This window comes from Periplaneta americana, chromosome 16, assembly GCF_040183065.1.
Source record: "Periplaneta americana isolate PAMFEO1 chromosome 16, P.americana_PAMFEO1_priV1, whole genome shotgun sequence".
Classification (NCBI taxonomy): domain Eukaryota; kingdom Metazoa; phylum Arthropoda; class Insecta; order Blattodea; family Blattidae; genus Periplaneta; species Periplaneta americana.
Genome location: NC_091132.1, coordinates 4838650 through 4865000, shown reverse-complemented (window position 1 = coordinate 4865000; position 26351 = coordinate 4838650). Strand labels below are relative to the sequence as shown.

General features: G+C 36.1%; 1 protein-coding gene and 1 non-coding gene across 4 annotated transcripts in view; one reads left to right on the top strand and one right to left on the bottom strand.

The window, feature by feature from the left end:
- Positions 1–26351, top strand: part of E23 (Early gene at 23) — a 555031-nt gene that overhangs the window by 446478 nt on the left and 82202 nt on the right. The gene's annotated exons all lie outside the window — the stretch shown is intronic.
- On the bottom strand, positions 8359–8431 carry TRNAP-GGG (transfer RNA proline (anticodon GGG)). The gene has a single exon. It is a non-coding gene; the product is annotated as a tRNA-Pro (tRNA).

Here is a 26351-nt window from a genome sequence, read left to right as displayed (position 1 = left end):
CTGTCAGATGTCTGGAGGTACTGGTAGACGGAATTCACCAAAATGGGCCAAATTTGTCCAACTTCTATAAGTAGAAGATGGTAGTGCTGGTTATGACATATAGTCCCCCGAACTGCTGCCTCGTGTCTTTGTATAACACTTCTGGACCAGAACGGTGAGACCGAAGCGGTTAGGGCAGACCTGTTCCTGTGATAAACAAGAGACTTAACTCAGATTGTTATCGGCGCGCCACTGCTCAGTGAAACTTCAAACTTCTCGAGCTAATTGCTGTGTTCTCAATTAAGTAATTAACTTGTTTAATTGACGAAGTGAGCGAAAGAGAGAGAAAAACAATTTGCAGACATGCCCACGCCTGCGAAAACAAATTCGTTAGTCTGAAAACATTTCTGCATAACAGAATTACGACCTGACGTATTAGGCTGGCAATTATGAGCGGCATTGGAAAGCGAGGAGGAAGTGGCGTTCACACTGCGTCGTGCGGGATGAGGAGTTTCTCCGTCTGGCCATTCCACCCAGAGACAAAACTTTTGTGAGGAGAGAGATGGCCCAGTTGTTTTAGGGCTCATCCCGAAATTTGTCTTAGCGCCTTAGAAAAACCATAATCCGAATGATGTGAAGAACATCGAGACACATTAAAGGGAGATTAGAAATAATTATTAAAAAAATGGATTTTTCTTAATTTTGACATTGTTAGATAGTTTTAGACCTATTTAAAAACATCCCAAAGTTTTAGATCGCAAACCCACCTAGCAGTGCTCGTCAAAATTGAAATACAAGTAAGGCTTTGTGTATACATAGTACACTTTAATCATTTTACCGAAACGTTAAACTTTCCACGTTCAGATACATTCTTCTGCGAAACTAATGGGACTACAATCACACAAATTGGTGTCAGCAATGTGTATAAATTTATGGGAAATGCCTGTTATTATTCGGTTGAGAAGCTTTTATCATCCAGTCTGCTGTCAAAAAATCTGAAAGTTAGAATTTATAAAACAGTTATATTATGGTTGTGAAACTTGGACTCTCACTCTGAGAGAGGAACATAGGTTAAGGGTGTTTGAGAATAAGGTGCTTAGGAAAATATTTGGGGCTAAGCAGGATGAAGTTACAGGAGAATGGAGAAGTTACACAACACAGAACTGCACGCATTGTATTCTTCACCTGACATAATTAGGAACATTAAATCCAGACGTTTGAGATGGGCAGGGCATGTAGCACGTATGGGCGAATCGACAAATACATATAGAGTGTTAGTTGGGAGGCCGGAGGGAAAAAGACCTTTGGGGAGGCCGAGACGTAGATGGAAATATAATATTAAAATGTATTTGATGGAGTTGGGATATGATGATAGAGACTGGATTAATCTTGCTCAGGATAGGGACCATTAGCGGGCTTATGTGAGAGCGGCAATGAACCTGCGGGTTGCTTAGAAGCCAGTAAGTAAGTAATGTGTATAAATGTATGCAAGGTTACTTTAATAGCTACCTTACAAGTATTTTTTATGTCACTAGCATTGCTTCTTGAGCTTTATATATATATATATATATATATATATATATATATAAGATGTATGCATACGGTACAGTAAAAAATGTTTCCGACGATTTACATATTATGGATGTATGTATGTAAGACGAATTTATATAAAAATTTCGAGTCTCTATCTTAAAAAAATTCGGAGAAAAATGTACCTTTGTTATTAAGTGTTAAAAAATGTAATAACCCCAAAAGTACCCTTTATGTTGAAAAAGTAACCTGCAAAAAAAAATCCAGTATATAGACCATACCCCACATAATTTGCAACTCTCTACAGTGAAAACTGCATTAATGGTAAAACGTTTTGTAATTGACTGCATTTTTGCCTGCGTCCTCCTTAAATAAATAACAGAGCGAGATGGAGTACTTAACATTTCTGTTTCCATGGTGACACGAGTTACGTCAATGATTATAAGAAAAGAGACAATTTTATCCCTATAGGATTCCGCTTAAAAGTTTCGTATTAAAAGAAACACAATGTAAAATAAATTAATAAATAGAAGTGACGAAGGAACAGTTTGGCGTATCTTCCGAAGTAGTCTTCGTTTGTTTGTAGGAAAGCGGGTTGCGTAACCCGCCGGCGGCCGAAGTGATTCTCGCCGGATCACCGCAGAAGATGGCGGCGCGGGGTGAATGACCTGCTTGCTTCACGGAGCCTTGTAAATAACAGGGATTATATTTATAAAAGTGGGTGACTTATTTTCTCCCATCGCCCCTCCGCCTCTTGCTTTCGGGTTTGTCATTTTCGTTGCTGCATCTCTTCCTCTTTATTCGTCTCTTTGTCAATGAGACAAGTTTGGAGAGACCTCCCGACCCGCCCAACTTTCACCTCACATATGTTCGCGCAATGCGGCGCTGGAGCGAGCTGGCCCTCCGCGGGGTATTGATCCGACTGTGTAGTGACATCACAAGAGTTCTGCCTTGTCCATAATTCCAAAGGGATGAGAAGTCGCGAGACTATTTCGCGAATAATAAAAATAAGATAACATAATTGTATTGCTCTTAAATAAGGTATTTAAATTGCTAACTTTATATATTTCATTGGTTGCCATGGCTTTGGCCTTCTGCAGTATGAAATTCATACGTAAGCATTTGACAATCGCTGTAGAAGTTACGATTAGTGAAACAGCAAAATCTATACTAATAATAAATCTGTAGCCGTAATTTTTCTGGTAATTTTCGATTTTCCAAAAATAATTAGTCGTAACATATATAATTAACCACCCTGAAACCGAAAATCGCTTTTTTGAAGTTTTTGTTTGTATGTCTGTCTGTCTGTATGTTTGTTACCTTTTCACGCGATAATGGCTGAACGGATTTCCATGAAAATTAGAATATAAATTAAGTTTGTTGTAACTTAGATTTTAAGCTATATGGCATTCAAAATACATTATTTAAAAGGGGGGTTGTAAGGGTGCCTGAATTAAATAAATCGAAATATCTCGCTTATTATTGATTTTTGTGAAAAATGTTACATAACAAAAGTTTCTTTAAAAATAATGTCCGATAAGTTTTATTCCTTGAAAAATTTTTATAGGACTGATATTTAATGAGATAAATGAGTTTTAAAATTGAAATAACTGCCATCTAAGGCCGTCTAATGAATTAAAAAAACAAATGACTTCGTCTATAAGGGGCCTTGGACAGCAACAATCGAAAGCTATGAAAGATAGCCTACAGATAATGTTTCTGTGTTTGTATGAAGTATGGGTCATATCGGAAGCTAAATTAACCGATTTGTATAATTAATTATTAATTCACCATTGGAAAGTGTAGTTTCTCTAGATGGACATAATGCTATAATGTTATTACAGTAACTTCTGAGTGAATCGAGGACAGGTAAGATTAAAATAGCTTCTTATGCACAGAAAACTTGATACGCTATTCTGTACATTCGTTTCCTGTATTTCCTAAAATAATTTTTATGACCAAATGAGTGGTCTCTGGATTAAAAGAATCGCATTTTATTTTTTTTAATGCAATTTAAATTAAGTAACATAATAAACGATTTATCCTTCTAACAAACACGAATGTTCCCTGGATCAAATGTCCTATTTTAATTATGTAATTACTTTATATTTATTTCTAACGGGTGCAGCGGAGCGCACGGGTACGGCTAGTTAAACAAATATTTGAGTATACATCTTGATTACACAACTTTTAACACTCTATCACTTCGGAATATGTATGATAAGAACTTTCTTGTGCTAAATTTTAACGTACCTTGTTAGCATGTTTCGACCTATTTTCGGTCATCTTCAGAACTGGTCGTTGTTGGTCTTGGCGCCTCTTGTTTCCTGTGTGGGTGCGATCGTAGTGTAGAGTCAAAGAGTGTATGTGTTTTGAAATTGAGTTGTGTGTTGAGAATATCGTTGGGGTGTGTTTTCGTGTGTCTGTATATTTCATATTGTTCTAGTGTGTTGAGTTTCTGGCTTTTGGTTGGATGTGCAGTATTTCCATGTCTGTGTTGATGTCTCTGTAGGTGTGGTTGGCATTTGTGATGTGTTCTGCATATGTGGAGGTGTTTTGTAATTTTGTTATGGCTGTGATGTGTTCTTTGTAACGTGTTTGAAATGATCTGCCTGTCTGTGTTATGTAGAAGTTGTTGCAGGTGTTACATTTGAGTTTGTATACGCCTGTATGGTTGTATTTGTTTGTTTGTGTGTTGAGATGTTATTGTAGAGTGTTATTTGTTCTGTATGCGATGTTGTAGTTCGGGAGATGACCGAAAATAGGTCGAAACATGTTAAGAAGGTACGTTAAAATTTAACACAAGAAAGTTCTTATCATACATATTCCGAAATATTTGAGGTTATAAGTGTTCTAACATTTCATTTTGAACTTAGGTAGTTTCATTTAGTGTATTATCGAACTCTTGTGAAATTCGAACAAGCCTTTTTCACGAATACATTAATAAATAATTTGTAACATACAGAACCAAATTATTTAAGGGGACGTGCTACTGAGTTTTGGTCAAATTTTGGTTGTTTTCTTCAATTTAAAAAAAATGATGCCAGAAAACCTACGGTTTCTTGAGGAATATTGCAGTGATGATTTCACCACGTTGCTTTATTCTAAGTTATAAATTAAGTTTATCTCATGTAAGTGGTTACTATTCGGAATGCATATTATTAATTTTACAGTTATTTTACAGCAAATCAGAGTTTTTACATTTGAACTTATTAGAAATAAAATATCTCCTGAATGACTACATAATAGAGTAATGAAACTTTGCACACCTTTTCACAACAGATCTGTGTATCAAGTGCTGCATTTATTTATACATAGAATAATAATAATAATAATAATAATAATAATAATAATAATAATAATATTTTTACTACTTAAGTATATTGATCAGAAAAAACCAATGCACTATTTCATTAGACGTATATGGAGTTTTAGCTCCATTTTAAATTTTTAGGAAACTGATTATCTTTATATGAAACCTAGATAAATGTTTACCAAAATAGAAATTATTTTTATGGGCACATTTTTCAACATAAACATTTGAGATAAATTGTGATCGTGTATTTTAGCAATATTTAACTGGTGTAAAATTTTCAAAAAGATATTATGATGAAAACTGTCGAAATTAAAAGACTCAATAGCGCGTCTCCTAGGCTACGTTTCCTGTCACGTGCTGCTGTATAGGTAAGGAAACAATGAAAATATTTAACATCTGAACATCAGGTGCGACAAGTTTGCAGTTGATAGTTGGATTTGAATGGTTAAAACTCAAATTCTCACACTCCATTGATGTATTGGTACATGAGCGAAATAGTTGTATAAATTTACCCCTAGATAGTGAATAACAAAAATTGTGCAATAGTTTTTTGTGAAATCATGTACAAAAACAGTGGCTTGTCCATGAACCATTAGATGACATAGAAGTTAAAAACTTTCATTTCTATGAAAATATATAAATAGCTTATTTTTTTTTTCTTTTGAGCAACGAAAGAATTCTCTCTTGTTGCCATAATAAAGAAGGAAGACCGATAGCGAAATGTGCCGTGGTGATAACATAGGCGGGGAGTCCCACTCCTTTTGTGCATGTAATCCTAGTAACAATCATTGATGTAGTAGATGACGAAGAGTCCATGTCAGCCATTACACAGCTCAGCAAATGTAAAAAATTCACATTCTGGAGGAAACAACTGACTCCGTATTTCACACACACATTATCAAGTTTATGCTCTTAGTGTGTGAAGTCGAGAGCCTATTGCACCATGCAGTTGCACTTGTGACGGTGCTTAAACGCATTTCAGGTTGAAAGTTTCTCATGGAAACGACACGCCATGACGAATTTTTTAGTCTTTATTATTCAGTGTTTTATTTCTGTTACTGCATACGATAGGCCTACATTTATTGCTGGGAATGTTGGCAGCTATACAGAGTGTTCCTTTATTGTGTGTCTTAAGAATGCGCATCCTGTTATACATTTGAAAACAAACAAAAATAGCACATTATGCAACGAACCTATAATGGTAGTAATTAAGACGCGAATATGTTTGTTTATGAAACGAGCGCAAGCGAGTTTCATAATTTTCATACGAGCGTCTTAATTACCATTATAGTACATTTTCATACGACTTTTTATGCTCGTCCATATTTCTAACTTGAAATTAGGCCTATTCATAAGTATTCATGTTATGGTTATCTAAGTGAAGAGCGGAACTGACCTTCTAAATTGTGAGATGTGTGCAGACGCGAAAGTATTGATTTTTTCCGAGGAACGAATGTCATTGACCTTGATGTAATCTAGAGAATAACATGAACATTAGTCTTGATATAACCTGGAAATAGATTTAGAATTGAAAAACGAGATGACAAATTGAATTTATTTGAATATTATTTACAATTAACGCTAATTATTATAGTAACAGAACATAACCTTCTGCGACAGTATTGGATTTCCAGCCTCCGTGACTTTTCGCTAGTTGTCTTTCGATTGCATATCCGAGAATAATCGATACTTGCTTTTATAATGGTACAATGGTGATTTTTCATTGGCTGAATGAATAGGTGTACTTTAATGAGGCCCATTAAAGGGCTACTACCAGGTGTATAATTACTACATTTCGGCATGGTCGAGCATAAATGAACTAATATTATCTATACGGCTTAGTTACAGAGATATGACAGAGACAAACTATTAGTGAAAGTTGTCGTTCCTAACCAAGTAAATCTTTATTGCCACAATTTGCTGTATCACAGCAGGTGTTCAAAATGTCCAGCATTATAATCGTAGCTTAAGAGTGGGTGCTCGTCTCTGCCATGAACTCTCTGATTTTGGAAGGAGAGAGGAGAGTTTCGAACTTCGGCACCTACATCCACCATTGATTTCCACAAGTGATCTCTGGTGGGATATCTTTCGAGCTTATACCAGACACTATAGATGACAGAATAACGAAAAAACACAAGGTGTTAGATCGGGTGATCTTGCTGGCCACGGAACAAGTCCATTCCACTCAATCCATCGTCCTGGAAATTTCATGTTCAAATGTTTTGAATAATGTGCAGCGTACATACGGGCAGCAGCATATGAATTCAGTCGTGCCTGCCCAAAATAAGACTCATTTTGGTATGTTCCCTATTAAAATTTTCGTCGTCTCTCGTTGTCAGGAATTCCGGATCTAAGCCGTTTAGGCATTTAGTTCACATGACATTTTTTGTGTAACACGATGCACATGTTTAAGGTAGACAATAACGGAGCAAGCTATATGTAGCTAGATTATTTTTCATGTCGGACGTGCACTATCTTATTGACTACACCTACAATGCAATCTTATTATTACAAAACTGATATTTAAGACACTGATCTCGGTGTGCGGATATCTCTCGTTTCAACTGTACGTGTGCCCTTCCTTTTGTTTTTCAAGCACGAGTGATATTGCAACAGCGGCCATTGTTTCAGTTCTCTCATGGGTGCTGCATATAATTGCTGACCCTGGTTTTGCGTAATCCAAATAACGGAAGGAGAAAATAATTATATTCAGTTGTGTTCCTTTCATTTTAAGATTGTAGAGTGTAACTTGAACAATCGTAAAACTGGGGAGCACAATTCTCACATCTGCAGGATGGAATATAACACCGTCCATGTATCAGCAACTGCTTTAAAACAGGTTGCGAGATCATTCTTTATCAAACACTGTTAATGCTTACCACTTCTGTTTACTTTCAATATTTATAGTCCTAGGTTTATTACATCTATTTATTTAGAGTTAGAAATAAATTTACGTTTATTTTACTTTTTTATTGCTGTAATTATTGTATTATTGTAATGGTATTATTGTATATTATATTCCACTGCCAGTGGGTGTAGGCCTATACCCAATTGTAGTGTTAATAAATACATACATATATACATACATAATTAGGTATCGAAACATGCAGCATATCAAAAACCTGACTTCATTTCAATTATGGATATATTAATTTGCCCTTCAGAATAATCTCTATAATGTTGACATTTAATATTTGAGGAGAAAAATTCGCTCCGGCGCCGGGGATCGAACCCGGGGACCTTGGTTCTACGTACCAAACGCTCTAATCACTGAGCTACGCCGAATTCACTCCACTGTACCGGACCGAATCCTCCTCCTCCAGTGTTTCCCTTTGTGGCCTGACTCCAAGTTAGGCACATATGTCTAGTGTCAACTGCCATTATAATAGGGGCGCACTCAGTTGAGTGACTTGTTTGACCGGGATTCCGCAGTTGTATGCACTGCTAGCTATGAGAATATTATGGATATATTAATTTGTCGTACAGAATAATCTCTGTAATGTTGACAATTAATATTTGAGAAGAAAAATTCGCTCCGGCGCCGGGGATCGAACCCGGGTCCTTGGTTCCCCGTACCAAGAGCTCTGACCACTGAGCTACGCCGGATCGAATCAACATATATGCCTAACTTGGAGTCAGGCCTGAAAGAGAAACACTGAAGGAGGAAGATTCGGTCCGGTGCTGTGGAGTGAATTCGGCGTAGATCAGTGTTCAGAGCGCTTGGTATGTAGAACCAAGGACCTGTGTTCGATCCCCGGCGCCGGAGCGAATTTTTCTTCTCAAATATTAATTCATTTCAATTATTTGAAATTGGAAGATTCTCGTCATTGTGTGAATTTGTATCTGTAAGACGTTATTTAGGGCTTAACAGGATTGCATTGGGTGGCATGGCGTCCTCAGTTTTTGCTTTTCAAGATATGGTAACCCTAGGACTAGAAGAAAAGTAGTGGACGAACTAAACTTCTCGGTTATTGGCAAGATGCGGATTTTTAGGCACTAAAAACAGTTGAAATAGGCAGGCAAAATAGGCATTCAACATTCTAAAATAGGCATTCAAAAAGGCACTAACAATTTCTAATTCTTAATGGCTAACACGACTATAGCATAGCATTATACACTACTTTCTATAGGAATGTCATTATGGCAGCGAATAACTAAATATTCGTCCAAATGTTGTAATGAGAACTGATGTTTGTTGTCTATAGGAATGCTCTTAAATTGGGAGAAACTCCCTTCCACTTCACATGAAGTGATGGGGCAGTACTTCAGGGATCCAGTCTCAGCTGGGGACCAAACCAGTGGGAACGCAGTAATGTCAATGTATTTTCCAATCAGTGCTTCTGATGACTTTTGCTTTGGCACATCTCCACATATTACAGCAGAAAACTCAACTCACAAAACGGATACACAGTTTAAAACAACTACCGTAGTCAACTATCACCAGTGATTCATGCGGCTTTCGAAATACATTTTTTTTCGTATTGGTTGATTTTAAATTATAAGATTTCTCCGCACTCTGGTGGCAGTAAACACACAGAATTATCGATAGTTCTGTATCACTGCCCTATGCTGGATAAAGAAGAAACAAATTACAGATTAAAAAAATATCGATAGAATTATCAATAAATTCAAGTATAGACTATTGATCAGATTTTTTGTATTCGACAGATAATGGAGAAAAAATGGGAGTACATCAGTTATTCATAGATTTCAAAAAGGCTTATGACTCGGTTAAGAGGGAAGTATTATATGATATTCTTATTGAATTTGGTATTCCCAAGAAACTAGTTCTATTAATTAAAATGTGTCTCAGTGAAACATACAGCAGAGTCCGTATAGGTCAGTTTCTATCTGATGCTTTTCCAATTCACTGCGGGCTAAAGCAGGGAGATACACTATCACCTTTACTTTTTAACTTTGCGCTAGAATATGCCATTAGGAAAGTTCGGGATAACAGGCAGGGTTTGGAATTGAACGGGTTACATCAGCTTCTTGTCTATGCAGATGACGTGAATATGTTAGGAGAAAATACACAAACGATTAGGGAAAACACGGAAATTTTACTTGAAGCAAGTAGAGCGATCGGTTTGGAAGTAAATCCCGAAAAGACAAAGTATATGATTATGTCTCGTGACCAGAATATTGTACGAAATGGAAATATAAAAATTGGAGATTTATCCTTCGAAGAGGTGGAAAAATTCAAATATCTTGGAGCAACAGTAACAAATATAAATGACACTCGGGAGGAAATTAAACGCAGAATAAATATGGGAAATGCGTGTTATTATTCGGTTGAGAAGTTCTTATCATCCAATCTCCTGTCGAAAAATCTGAAAGTTAGAATTTATAAAACAGTTATATTACCGGTTGTTCTGTATGGTTGTGAAACTTGGACTCTCACTCTGAGAGAGGAACATAGGTTCAGGGTGTTTGAGAATAAGGTGCTTAGGAAAATATTTGGGGCTAAGCGGGATGAAGTTACAGGAGAATGGAGAAAGTTACACAACACAGAACTGCACGCATTGTATCCTTCACCTGACATAATTAGGAACATTAAATCCAGACGTTTGAGATGGGCAGGGCATGTACCACGTATGGGCGAATCCAGAAATGCATATAGAGTGTTAGTTGGGAGACCGGAGGGAAAAAGACCTTTAGGGAGGCCGAGACGTAGATGGGAGGATAATATTAAAATGGATTTGAGGGAGGTGGGATATGATGATAGAGACTGGATTAATCTTGCACAGGATAGGGACCGCTGGCGGGCTTATGTGAGGGCGGCAATGAACCTTCGGGTTCCTTAAAAGCCATTTGTGTGTGTGTGTATAATATATAATTTTAGGTATTAATAAGCAAATAGGCATTTACTAGTGAAATAGGCAATTATAGGCACTGTAGAATTCGCATATTATACTCACAATGCCATAAAATGAATATGTAACCTAAAATCTTGCACCTTCAGGTTAAGGATTAAAATAGGCAGCTTAGTTATTAGGAATGGGAAGATGTCATTAAACCGATTTGATGCAGAGGAAGTGTCGCTATTGGAAAGCTCCTGAAGCTGAAACGTGTGCCTAGGCACACTTGGATAGTTATTCACATTCTTCGGAAATGAGGCTGGCGCACCCAGCTGGCAGATCTTTATAATCAGCCACAATGATACCACAAGCAAGTGGGCCGGCAGCGACGTCCGATCGGTGCAGTAACCCAAGTGCTCGCTGCGCAATGTGAGCAGTAAGTAGGCCCGCCGTGGCACAGTAAACTATTTAATTAGTATTGTGACGAGAGAGGGAGAGGGGGGGGCGATGACCGGCTCCCTCCAGACTACTTCCCCACATTCTCTTCAATTAAAAAAAGAAACAACAACAACAAAGAGATACACGGTGGGGGGGGGGGAGAAGTATTTCGTCAGAATACTGCGTGTAAGTTAGTGACGACTGGAGATACAGCTACCTACAAAAAGGAAAAGTACTGAATTACACGAAATCGCAGCAGAGTTCTTTGAACCGCGAGGGAAACCTATGCTATGCTATGCTATCCTGTGATGACTGCTGCCCCTCTAGTATGCCGCCGTGGTCACGTATGCGAGGTGGGACTGACCCACATTTAATTTCAGCATACCTTCTCACATATTCGAGCTTTTTGTTCGGTTTGTACAGGATGTGGAGAAATAATCCACCTAATATCAATAAATTAGACTGTAAATACATGCCAAGAACGGAAATTATTGTAGTCGTAGGTGGTCCAGTGGTGACATAGCTTGTCCGAACCTTGCCGACACCAATGACATGCTAACGAGTTTCAAAATCTCAGTCAAAATGCTTTTATTTATTTATTTATTTACTTATATATTCATTTATTTATTATTTACTTATTTATTTACTTATTTATTCATTTATTATTATTTACTTATTTATTTATTTACGTATTTATTTATTTATTTACTTATTTATTTACTTATTTATTTATATATTTATTTATTTACTTATATATTCATTTATTTATTATTTACTTATTTATTCATTTATTTATTATTTACTTATTTATTTATTTATTCATTTACTTATTTGTTCATTCATTTATTTATTCCTTTATTTATTTGTTTATTCATTTATTTACTGATTTACTTATTTATTTATTTATTCATTTATTTATTTACTTATTTATTTATTCATTTATTTATTCATTTATTTATTTGTTTATTCATTTATTTACTTATTTATTTATTCATTTATTTATTTATTCATTCATTTACTTATTTACTTATTTATTTATTTATTCATTCATTTATTTATTTACTTATTTATTTATTTATTCATTTATTTATTTACTTATTTATTTATTTATTCATTTATTTATTTATTTATTTACTTATTTATTTATTAATTTATTTATTCATTTATTTATTTGTTTATTCATTTATTTACTTATTTATTTATTTACTTATTTATTCATTTATTTATTTGTTTATTCATTTATTTACTTATTTATTTATGTATTTATTTATTTAACCTGGTAGAGATAAGGCCATCAGGCCTTCTCTTCCCCTCTACCAGGGGATTACAACTACAATATTAAGAATACAATTACAATTATGTACAGCAGATGAAAGTAGCCTAACACGTGCAGTTTCTTCTAACTCTAACCGGTGAATGTATGGGAATGAAAATTGGTGAAGGGCTATTCTAGACCTTAAGCAGTTTTTTATAATAAAAACGGAATGTCGTAATTTTTTACCAAAAAGTAACAAAATTTCACTTGAGTAAATCAACAAATGTAACGGGAAATAAAATGCTTTAAACTACTATTCATATTCTTTATTTGCCTGAAGGTACAAGAATACAAGAGGCCTTGTCAATGTGATAATATAAAAAAAAACAATGTGTCAATATTTGAAATATTAAAAGAGTAACAAATAATAAAATTTAACTAAAATACTACATCATTTTCAAAAAATTCATTCATATTATAAAAGGGATTATTTTGTAGCCATCTCTTAATCTGAAATTTAAATTGTGTTTCATTAAGTGCCTTTATATTTGTAGGTATCTTATTATATACTTTTATTGCAGTAATTACATAGCTTGATTGTGTTTTTTGCAACCTGACATGTGGTACATTTAATTGATCATTATTTCTTGTTACATAGCGATGCAGATCTACTATACTTGTATAATTAGTAATATTCTTGTTTACATACATTAAAAGTTAAAAAATATATAGATTGTAGACTGTCATAATCCTTTCATTTTTGAAAAGAGATCTACATGATAGTCTGGGTGGTGACATTGTTATAATACGAACTGCCTTTTTCTGCAGTAACAGAATGTTTGGAAGGTCAGAACTATTTCCATATAAAAGTAATCCATATCTAATAACACTTTCAAATAGTGCATAGTAAACTTGTTTTAAATAATGTTTGGGAATCTTGTACATGATACTTCTCAAGAGATAAATTACTCTAGAAATTCTTTTACATCATAACTGACATGGCTTTTCCACCTTAGTTTAAGATCCAAATACATACCCAGCATCTTTACAGATTCATATATCACATTATTTTGGGTTTTTTTCAAACTTAGAGTTAACATGAGTTTTTTCATCATTAACAATAAATCCATTATGGGATTACTGAATAAAGTAAAATGTTCATATTTTGTTCACTGCAACATGTAATATTGAAAGCAATTGAAATACCTAAATTAATAATATAAGGCTAGAAACGGAGAAACCGGGTTTGGTAATATAACTGTGAACGTGAGTCGTGTTTCCTGCAAGACTTTCTTGTGGCCCATACTCCACAGAGTTCTCACTAGAAGAGAAAACTGGGATGTGGCTATCAAGTGGAGTGAACTGCCTTGCCTAGCCTTGTGGTGCTTGTCTTGCTTCGCACGTACCTCAACAATGTTTCCCCACTCAGGGCTGTCCACATGTCCGCAGTTATGAGCATGTTGCATGTGATGCTTTGAAATCACACAAAATAAGATTTTCTTTGCATGGCTGGCTATTTTATATTTTATATTCATTTAATTAATAGTACATTATGCAACGAGCCTATAATGATAGTTATTAAGAAGCGAGTATGGATATTTATGAAACGAGCGCAAGCGAGTTTCATACGACTTTTTATGCTCGACCATATTTCTAACTTGAAATTACCGGTATTCAGATGTATACATTTTATTTGTATCTGACAAGATCGGAAGTGACCTTGTTCTAGGTCGTGAATTGTGAGATGTGCGCAGACGCGAAAGTATTGATTTTTTTTCCGAGGAGCAGTAATGTCATTGACCTTGACGTAGTTAAACTTGATAATATTATAATATTATAACCTTGATTATTGAATTCGACATTGAAAAACGAGATGACAAATTGAATTTATTTGAATATTATTTACAATTAACGCTAATTATTGTAGTAACAGAACATAACCTTCTGCGACAGTATTGGATTTCCAGCCTCCGTGACTTTTCGCTAATTCTCTTTTGATTGCATATCCGAGAATAATCGATACTTGTGGTTTTATAACGGTACAAAGCTGACTTTTCATTGGCTGAACACATGTAAGCTGAGTTATCATTGGCTGAAGACCTGTACTTTAATGAGTAGGTGTACTTTAATGACATGCATTAAAGGACAGCTACCAGGTGTATAATTACTACATTTCGGCATGGTCGAGCATAAACATACAAATGAAATGTATCTGGGTAGAAAATTATCCACAGTGAAGCCCGTTACTTCTAAATAGGCCTACATATTTACCTTTTTTTAAATTTCATATTTATTAACAAACTCGCATTTTACTTTCTCAGTTGAGAAATTATGTTATTCGTTCTTAGCTTTCAAACCCAGCATTCTCCAACCTTCCCTATGCTTCACCTTCCTCTTAGTCTTAATGTTGTCTATCATCTGATATCTTCTTCTGCCCCGGACATTATTTTCTTTCGTTCACCATTCCTCTAATGCAGCACAAAATTCAATTTCGAGATTTAAGCGGAAATACACGTTTTTAGCATTTCTGATGCCAAAGAAAGAGATTTTAAGCACACTGTTTGTCTGTCTGTTTATTTGTTTGTCCGTACGTGTACTGCGGACGGATTTTGTTCATATTCAGTATCTAAAAGTCAGTTCTTTCCGGGAATGGTACACGTCATGAACTATAATAATTTTAGTAGTAAATATAGCGCTCTGCTTGAAAAAAAAAAAATACTATGAATCCATTTCGTTGCTAACGATTTTTTCACTCTTGCTTCTTTGTGATGAAATAGCCTAAATGAACTGTCCAGTGTGTCCCAGACTCATTCTTTGGAGAAATTAATTAATAAATCCAGAATTATTTTTGTTTTTCGTTGCTGGTAGGCCTATTATAAGTTTCAGTAGCCTCCCAGATATAGAGTGCCTGAGGTTAGATTTTTTGTCATAAACCAATGTACTCAAATGAACGATACCAGATTCTACTAGATATGTTAACTTATCACTTTCAAATGATGATTTTTTCTAATATATATATACAGGGTGTAACAAAAGTTTCTGTAATAGTATGTTAAAATTATTCTCTTGTTTAGTTTCCATTTTCTCAGGAACCATGACCAAATTTTATGGTGTAGGAGTTGGAACTACTTGATTGTAGTGTGATGCAATCCTTTATTAATAATTTGGTTGAAAATGTGATATTTACCATCAAATATTGAAAAAAACTAAAATTTTCACTGTACCAGAAACTTTTGTTACAGTCTGTAAAATACATAATTACAATTTACAAATCGCTATTTTATACAAATTTCTCATAGAAAAATATTTTGACTGTATGAAATAATTACAGTTTCATTGACTAAATAGCCGATGTACTAGGACGTTCAGAAAGTAAGTTCCGATTGCGTGTTACAGGTCAAGTATTTTAATTTTCATGCTATTCTAGAGCGTGTGAAAATCGATGCGTGTGTCATGGGAGACACTAAGAAGTCAAGCTGAGCGAAGTGATGTCAATTCGAAACGGCCACGCGTTTTGAAAGTTGGTCCAACAGTGATGTACGTGCAGTCATTTGTTTTTTGTCAGACCCTTACTATGAGTATTGTAATGTGAGGAAATACTATCTTAAATTTGAACTGGGAAAATTCACGAAAATACTGGCGGAAAATTATATAGACTGAAAATTTGTCATAATTTTATTTATATCCCTCTCTCGGAGTGATTTTCACCTTCTTGAACTCCTGAAAAAAAAATGAGGGAAGGAAGTCGGTTTCCAAGTGACGAGAAATTATTAAAATCCATGGTTATAATATTGTGATCATAGGAACTAGATTTATTTAGAGACGGCGTGAACAGTCATGTGATAGGATAGAATAAAGTCAGTAAATAGTGACTTTTGGTCGTAGTCACACTTTACTTAAAAAATCATTATGATGATAATCGGAAACAAACTCAGTAATTTTTTATTGGGTTATTTTACGACGCTGTATGAACATCTAGGTTATTTAGCGTCTGAATGATATGAAGGTAATAATGCCGGTGAAATGAGTCCGGGGTCCAGGACCGAAAGTTACCCAGCATTTGCTCGTATTGAGTTGAGGGAAAACCCCGGAAAAAACCTCAACCAGGTAACTTGCCCCGACCGGGATTCGAACCGGGCCACCTGGTTTCGCAGCCAGACGCGCCGACCGTTACTCCACAGGTATGGACAACTCAGTAATGGTATCTCTTTTAATGCTGGGTGAAACAGGGAGACGGATTATCCACAACATTATTTAACCTGGCAACACATCAGGCAATCGAAAAAATAGACCAAAAAGGCACTATGTTCCTCAAGTCAAGCCAAATATGTGCATACGCAGATGACATTACCATTATCACTAGGAACCTGGCAACCCTTAAACGATTAACTACTGAACTTTCTAATGCAGCCAATGGGATTAATGATTAATCAAGAGAAAACTAAGTATATGGTAATGTCTACCGCCAAAACTAGAAACATTCCTCAAAACATATCAGTAGGATATTATTTTGTATATTATTTTAATGTACCGAAGTACATATGATATTTCCATGCAGATATTCTGCGTCATCATACGGATCCCGGCCAACTAGTCACTCATAACGAGTGCACCTCAGCACATGTGTGGACTTCAGTCCTATGTTCATAGACATCTATGACGTAGTGCAGAGGGCGGCCACTAGAGGGAACCCAAGAGTTGGAGCTTAATCTGAGACCATTCTGTCCGGCGCCGGGGTGGTATCCGGTGTGGCTTAGTGGATAAAGCATCAGCACGTAGAGCTGAAAACCCGGGTTCAAATCCCGGCGCCGGAGATAATTTTTCTCCGTTCCATTACTCTTTCATCATATCAGTAGGAGATATGACGTTTGAAGCAGTTAAACAGTTTAAATACTTGGGCGCCATAATCGATTACAACTGCGATACGAGTGTAACTGGTACGGACAGAATACTGGCAGGCAACAGAGTGTTAAATTGCTTAGTAGTCGGCTAATTACGAGAACAACCGAACTAAACATATACCACACTTTAGTTCGACCTGTAATAACATATGGATCTGAGGCATAGACACTAAATAAAGTAGAAGAAGATCTCCTACGGTGTTTCGAGAGAAACATTCTAAGCAGAATATACGGACCGGTATATGAAAACAACGAATGGCAGATACGTTATAATGAAGAAATCAATCAACGGATTGGGGGGACAAGATATTGTCAAATTTATCAAATCCCAGAGGTTGAGATGGCTGGGACACATACAGAGAATGGACGAAAACAGAATTCCCAAGAGAATACTACAAGGGAAAGTCCACAACAGAAGAAGGAAAGGGAGACCTAAGAAGAGATGGCTGGATGGGGTCATCAGGGACCTAGAAATAATGCGAGTGAGGGGTTGGAGAAAGAGGACTGAAGATAGGACAGAAGGAGGATTGTTGTACGAGCGGCCAAAACCCACCCAGGGTTGCAGTGCCAGTTGATGATGATGATAGTCGGAAATTACTTTCTGAACGCTCCACATGGTTTAATAGGGTCAGAACACAGCAACTGCGTAATATTAATCCACATGCCTCACATTGCATCTTACTGGCTGCACAAGTTCGTGTCTTGCTTGCCAATGTTGATTGACCACTTTCCCACACCTGCAAGTTACGCTAATTCTAATTCCTTCAATGTGTTCTGTATTTAGGCCTACTGTGTTGTAAGAATGTAACAGATCTGTGAGCGAGGTTGTAGCTTATCTCAGAGTGCTTTGAACCAAGACAGGTCTGTTTAAATCTTTCGGAAATCCACTTATGTTAAAGAGCGTACTTCTTTTAACGTTGTCTAATTATAATTAAATATACTTACTTACTTATTTACCTACTTACTTACTTACTTACTTACTTACTTACTTACTTACTTACTTACTTACTTACTTACTTACTTACTGGCTTTTAAGGAACTCGGAGGTTCATTGCTGCCCTCACATAAGCCCGCCATTGGTCCCTAGCCTGAGCAAGATTAATCCAGTCTCTATCATCATATCCTACCTCCCTCGTGCTACATGCCCTGCCCATCTCAAACGTCTGGATTTAATGTTCCTAATTATGTCAGGTGACGAATACAATGTGTGCAGTTCTGTGTTGTGTAACTTTCTCCATTCTCCTGTAACTTCATCCCTCTTAGCCCCAAATATTTTCCTAAGCACCTTATTCTGAAATATCCTTAACCTATGTTCCTCTCACAACCATAAAGAACAACCGGTAATATAACTGTTTTATAAATTCTAACTTTCAGATTTTTTGACAGCAGACTGGATGATAAAAGCTTCTCAACCGAATAATAACAGGCATTTCCCATATTTATTCTGTGTTTAATTTCCTCCCGAGTATCATTTATATTTGTTACTGTTGCTCCCAGGTATTTGAATTTTTCCACCTCTTCAAAAGATGAGTTTCCAATTTTTATATTCCCATTTCGTACAATATTCTCGTCACGAGACATAATCATGTTCTTTGTCCTTTCGGGATTTACTTCCAAACCTATAGGCCTACAATATTTATAATTAAATGTAATTATGTTTTATTTAAAGACGCTCGCAACTGCAGAGGTTATATGAACGGAATTTTATCCCGCAAGAGTTCTTTTACATGCCAGTAAATCTACTGACATGAGCCTGTCGCATTATATATACAGTAATATATAATATTATTTACCAACATGCAGTTGCGAGCGTCGTTAAATAAAACATAACATTTAACATTTACCAACATGATCAGATAAAATCACTGAATCGTTACGAAACATGTAAAAGGTATAATGAGAAAGTATGTTCATCTAATTAGCCTTAAATATGTGCCAAATGTCATTCTTCCAGTCCAGTTAGTCTGTTCTCTACACCTTTGTCGCGAACTCTCCCATTTACACCGCCTGGGTGATAACAGGCTAGGAATAAGCAGAGAAATCGACAGTGTGGATGTTGCGAATTTGAGAACAGAAAGGGAGCCGGAAGACTGCAGCAGTGGACGGTTTGTTTGACATCTCTTACGCAAAGAAGCTGTCATTCTCGTTGTTGCGTGAAACGCATCGAAGTTCTGTTAAATGTCAGAACACTTCCGAGAGAGACGAAAGAAAAGGTTCAACGCTCCTTCCCAGCATTCATTGCACCAGCATTCGCTTTGCGAAATGAATCATACCAATTAAGAGCGAAAAATGTAACTTGATAAAAATAATTGCTGTTGATTTATTATGATTCGACGTCATGGAATCATTCTAGAATATTAAGCTGCACTTCGCTATAGATAAATCTTCATATGGAGCCAGGGCTCTGTCGTCACGTGGTCAGCATGTCGCAACACAGCGAGGCACTCACTTCCATACCCTGTAAGCAGAAGTACACTGGCACTACCTTGACGATATTTAAGTATAGCAGAAAAACTGAAATATCTGAAGAAACTGCAAGTTCACGAGTGAACCGCAAATTGCCAACCACACTAACATCAGGCATGTTGTGTTGTCGTAATTAGCCTAACGACACCTGTTGTCTGTACTGCGGTTTACGTTTAATTGCTACGAAGGTCAATCAAGCGCCTAGCTAACGGCTTTTTGTTGGAAGGGGTGAATTACTTTGTGTTCTAGTAACGCAGCACCAATTAAGGCTGGTTCACAATAAACCGGAAACGAGAATCGGAACGAAAATGGTAAAATTGTTAAAATGTGTACATTTAAATGTGAGCATTCACAATTAACGAAAAGCTTGCCGGAGCCAAGGATCGGGAACGGAGAGTTGGCCAAGTTTCAACTCTGGCGTTCTCGTTTCCGATCACAGCCCACTAGATTCATTCTATTGCCATCTAAAAGCTATTTTATCGTCGTACATTTCGTAGCAAGAAGACCGTGACATAACCTATGCATTATTTTGTTCCGTGCTGTGCATCATGGAGCAAGTTTTATTTGATGAGATTCTAATATTGAGTGTTGAGGAAAATCCTCACGTTTACGATAAGCGGCGCGCCTCGTATAAAGATGAGAAAATAAGGAGAATACGTGGCTTTCAATAGCTGCATCTTTGAACACCGATCATAAGTGAATTATATTTTATTACTGTATTGGTTGTAATACACACTACATATTCATGCTTCAATTCAATAACTACTGTTGTGTTCATTTTTGTTCTATTACAAATGTTTCTTCTCTAATTATTTTACGTTATGGTAGACTTAAAATAGGTTGTGATAATAAAGATGCATGGGCATATTTATAGTACCGTACCTAATGGAATGTTTCAGTTGAAATTTCGAAGTTGGTTAACCTGTGTTTATGTTGGCTGCCTTGTACTCATGGGAGAACGCCATTGGTCAATTATACACAAATAACATCAGAATGCGTAATATGGACTTTACATATCGTTATTGACATGCATATCGATATGCATAGTCGTCTACGTTCTCGGTTTATTGTGAATCAAAAATGTTCATATTCACGTCCTCTGCTTCTCGTTTTCATTCTGGTTCTCGTTCCCGGTTTATTGTGAACCAGCCTTTACTGAATACTACACAGTTTACGTTTTAGATAGTTAACGTTATTTTAGTTCATGAAACAATTTTAAATGTTGTCATGGAAACTACAGGAACTTCTTGCACTGTACAGGTATCCAAGTGAAGTTCTCATCGTTGCTAAAGGAATACTAATCGCCAGTTTGCAGTATTTGCAATTTTGATATAGAATACGTGTTTCCCCACACCGGTGTGGGTACCAGTTCCAGGATCCGTGGTGAAACAAAAAACAAACTCTATAAGCAACAGCTCACTGCTGATGTCATTAATAGTTAGGCCATGAACTAATGTAACTTGTGTGACCACGCACCTCCCCTTGAGCGCGCCGAAGTTGCGTATAAAATTAGTCGTGCCGCGCTGTCTCTCTCAGTAATATCTCGGCATCGAGAGCAGTTACAGACCTGTGCGACCACTCGTTTGATGTTTTGTAATGGCAGGTTCTGCAATATTAAAGTGATAAAAAAGACACTTTGAGTGAACCATAGTGAAAAATTTGTTGTGAGCTGGGACTAAATTCGGAATGTTGCTTCACACGAAGAGAAAATATATTGCATGCTCTTCATTAATCACTTCTCTTATCATAGACCCTTAAGGCTGGTCCACAATAAACCGGGAACGGAAACGATAACGAGAACGAGAACGGAAATATTGTTAAAATAAATGTATTTAAATGTGAGCATTCATAATTAACGAGAAGCTTGCCGGAGCCTGGGAACGGATACGTGAAAATTAATTGTGAATGCTCACATTTAAGTACATTTATTTTAACAATATTTCCGTTCTCGTTCTCGTTGTCGTTTCTATTTCCGGTTTATTGTGAACCAGCCTTTACTCTGCATTTGCAAACCGGAACGGAAATAAAACACTGACACCAACACAACTGTAGTTTGATTCCCGGTGTCGGTGAATAACTGATACAGCGCAGAATTTTTTCTTCTTTTAAATCCATTTTGATCCTAGGAATTTATTCATTTGTGAAATATGTTCTGCTAGAAATATTTCATTTGATAGTGACTCTTGAGCAGAAATAAAAGAGAATCGAGGATAAGTACTCGTAGAATGCAACTGTTTCTATGGCGACTACTGAAGTACACTGTAAATCTAATGAACACGTTTTATTAATGTCTCTGTGATCTAGTGGTCCCGGGTTCGATCCCCGGGTTCGGCTCTTGGCGAATTTTTGTTGAATAAAACTTCCCTGGGTGTCTAGATAGAGTCTGGAAATTTGTAGGAATGTGTGTTTGATTTCATTTGTGCCGGATTATTAATTAAGCAGTCTTCAAAACATAAAATACAAAAGGCCTTTACTAGGACTGTCGCTGAGCAGAAATCTGAATACAAGTTTCAACATCATATCGTTGACAAGTAAAACCGTCGGTTATCATAACCAGAAATCTATTATTTTCATACAGAATTTGTACTACTCACATAAGTTACGGAATTCCTGTATCTCATAATTATCTACAATTACGTCTACTGAAGCCGACTAATTTATTATTATTATTATTATTATTATTATTATTATTATTATTATTGTTTGTAGTAGTAGTAATAGTATTAGTAGTGATGGTGGTAGCGGTGGTAGTAGTAGTAGCAGTGGTGGTAGTAGTAACAGTAGAAGGGTACGTAAAGAACTGTATTAATTCTGTTTTTGAATTAAAGTCAATAACTATTTTTTTAAACAGGCACACATGAATTGATAACAGATAATGAAAATGAAAATTACACTAACAAAATGAATATATGTAGATCTGGACTTTATCGTAAACCTAAAATAAATATTATGCCAAAAAAGGCCTAAGCTGTAACAATGAAAGAACAAAAAGATCGCCAGATGTAAAGTGTCTGGCGATCTCACATGTTAACAGTCACTAAAAAAGAATATTCGGATATAAAATGTCCGAAGGATAAAATGTGATATTGGTGTAGTTCAAATATCGCCCAGGTGTAAACAATAAATGCTCTAAACTTGCCAAGACTCTTAATTGAAACACAGTATTAATAAAGTTAAGGTTCATTCACAGTGAAAATTAAACATAACGTAAGCGTTAACTTAAGAACGTAAACGTTACGGTAAAATCAAGAAGTCGTACCGTCATTCACGATGGAAACATAAACATAACCGCAAACATACTTGGTAACCATGGAAACATAACAACGACGCCATTTCCTCATATACTGTCATATACTACAGCGCTCCTCGATTGTGTTCTGTTTGCAAATCACGTAAGCATAAGCATGAAAGTTTGGAGTTTGCAATGCTTATGTGAATCATTGTGAATGATCCCATTTGGTAGCCTGGGCGCAAACTTCTGTGTTTATGTTACGGTTATGTTTAGTTTTCCTTGTGAATGTGCGTTTAGATATCTTCTTGTGATTATAAAATGGCTTTCGTGTGCAATGTAAAATAAAGAAGCTTATTTCCCTTTTCGGCTGCAAGTGAATATTTTACTCTTTCACATCTCAGTCCAAAAAACTGAACTAGCAACATGATATTACTGGTATCGATACAGAGAACTGAATTGTTAATTCGTCCCTGTTCTCTAACACGGCAACAGAGATGCCAGTCATTATGGGTACTCGTCACCAGAGCGAGGGGCCCGAGTTCCGCTCCACGGAGCGCTTTGTTACCCACAGATAAAATAACTGGAGATAAAATGTACCGCTTTTTTGGGCGATGGGAATTGAACTTCCTGATGGTCCGCCTGGCCCCAATATTCGTGTGCCGTAGCTGTTGACCCGGAACTGTGCGATCACTGACCAACATAACTCGCTCGTCCTACACCCCAACGGCTCGTGAATATAAAAACGTCTCCCCGCTTTGTGATTAACTTCCGGATGACGGCCAATAACCCCATCAGGGAGAGATCCACTTTGCAGGGAGGGACGTACGTTCTGTGCTGTCTCTTTTTTGTTTCCACTTCTCACAAAATCATTAACGGAGAACTTCTCAAATACCAGGGCGATGCCTCTGCGTGTTTCAACAAGTGACGGACGCCGCTTAAAACTCCCCCGTCTTGTATATTCACATTGGAAACATTATAGTAGGGGAGTAGTGGGTACAGTGAGACACAAAATATTAAGACATATGTATGCAAGTGAAATTTCAAGTATTTTTGAAATCAAGTGCAACAGAAATATACATTAAAACATGGAGTAGAATAATACATAAACAGAAATGTTAATAGATAAAGGACATAATATACAATGCGTGTTTGTCAAAAAAATGCAAATGTCTCACTGTTCCCATTCAGGAGGGTACAGTGAGACACCACAGTGTCTATTAACGGACATTGAAATGATTTACATTTATTTCAAAATAAAACAAAAGCTTGCTGTCTCTTTATCTTGACATGTTCTGTAGACTTATTTAGAATCATTTTGATGTCTGACTTCGAAACCATTGAAACATCTGGAACATGTGGAAAAGTGAATTTTCCATGACTTTTCAAACTTTTGCTAAAAAAAAATGAATTTTTGGTGATAACAAAGCTTATAATTATAAAAATTTAATTTAATTCTTTATTATTTTTTAATATTTTTTTTTAAATGTTGTGAATAATTTTTTATTTAAGAAACCATTAAAATGTAATGTATCCATTATTTTAAGCTACAGTTCCTAAATTGGTTACTAGTATGTTCATTTTTAATGTTAGTTACCGGTAAATGTAATATAATTACAGTTTATTTTTGCAAATCATTGGTAAATGGGAACAGTGAGACGTCTCAGTGTACCCTTCAATGGCATGTCTCACTGTTCCCTTTATGCATAGTTCGTTTAAAAATGGCACTATCACTTAAAAATCAAAACAAGAAAGACGAAACTTTGTCAAACATAATCTCAAATACCATAGTATTAGGTAACAAAACATTCATATTTATATCTCATTTGTATATTCAATGTAACCTTCATTAAGCACAAGCCAAAATTTTATTTCTAGAGTGAAAAATTACGAATTATTTTTTCATCACTCACCTTTATAACTAGAATCAAATCGAGTATGAAAATATTGTTACTTTACTCATGCAACATACAACTCCACTGTTACAAACATTTCAACATCAAGATTTACCATCTAATAAAAAATGTCTCACTGTTCTCCCTGTCTCACTGTACTCACTTCTCCCCTACAACTTGAAGAAATGTTTATGTAAAAATCAGCCCGAGGATTTGGATGTATGTACTGATACGTCTTATTTAAGAAGTACTAATTTACTGTAACTACTACCAAAACTTCTGTGGCTTCGACCTAGAAAATCGAGCGCTAGTGCAGTACTCATCACCTACCAGTTGGGGCGTGAGAGTGGCAAGCTACTTGAAACTGCAGTACGATTCTCATTATTGCGTCAGTTACTGTGTTGCCACGTCTGATGAAAACATCATTAAGGATGGTGAAAACTACGTTATGTCGACCACTAATGGAGAGCAGGTGACAACACTGGAGACACCGGAGAGAAATTCAACAAACTGATAATGAGACTTAGCGGCTGGGCAGTGTTGCCAACTGGACGGAAATTCCGTCAAAATTGACGGAATTTCAATGTAGCAGATGGTAAAAGAATGGCTTTGACGGGTGACGAATTTCCTGGCGAAAAATATCATTTACATCGTCCTTTGTATTTTTTAGTTGCTGTCATTTGTAATTGTTTAATTTTTGGGGAAGCCTACACCAACAAAACACATCAACTGCAGAACTAGAGGCAGATGATGTGGATGAATTATTATTATTATTTTAATCAAGATTATTAAGGAAGTTGCGTTCATATTTGCTTTCATTACAGATATATTAAATGGGTCTTACTTTTTTTTTTGACGGATTCTGACTGATTTCCAGGTGCTAGACTGACGGGGATACAATTTATGTGTTGGCAACACTGCGACTGGTTGAAAAATCGACCAGACGATGTCAGTCGATCTACAGTAGTGGTTCGCATATTTTCCGCGTCATCAGAAGTTTTGGCGCATCAATATATCTTTGCGTTTCGAACGATGAATATGTTCTTCATATTTTAATTTAATTATTGCCTATGTTGCCATTTTTTTTTTACTGTTTTCGCACATTTTTACGGTTGTCGATCATAAGCGCCAATTTGGGGGGGAGGGGGAGAATTCCATAAGCGCCAATTTTGGGGGAGGGAAATTGCATAAGCGCCAAATACCGTATTACATAAGCGCCAATGACCATTTAAAAATCGCCAACATCAGTATACTTAAAACCACAGTGAAACACGTGGGAATTACATATAAATGTATATTTTGCAACGTAGCTGCGGAAATAAGTTAACTCTGTTCACACAGACTATATGATAGACCTGATATGAAGTAGAGCGATTGTATTCAAACAGACTGTATAGTTGCGTACATAGATGCGCCATCTGATAAAATATCGCTTTGGTCACTGCATAAAAGTTGTTGTAAATTAGTTAGAGTTATTAACATAACGATTTCACTATTAATGTCCAACATACAGAAATTATTCGCTTTTATTAGTCAACTCAACT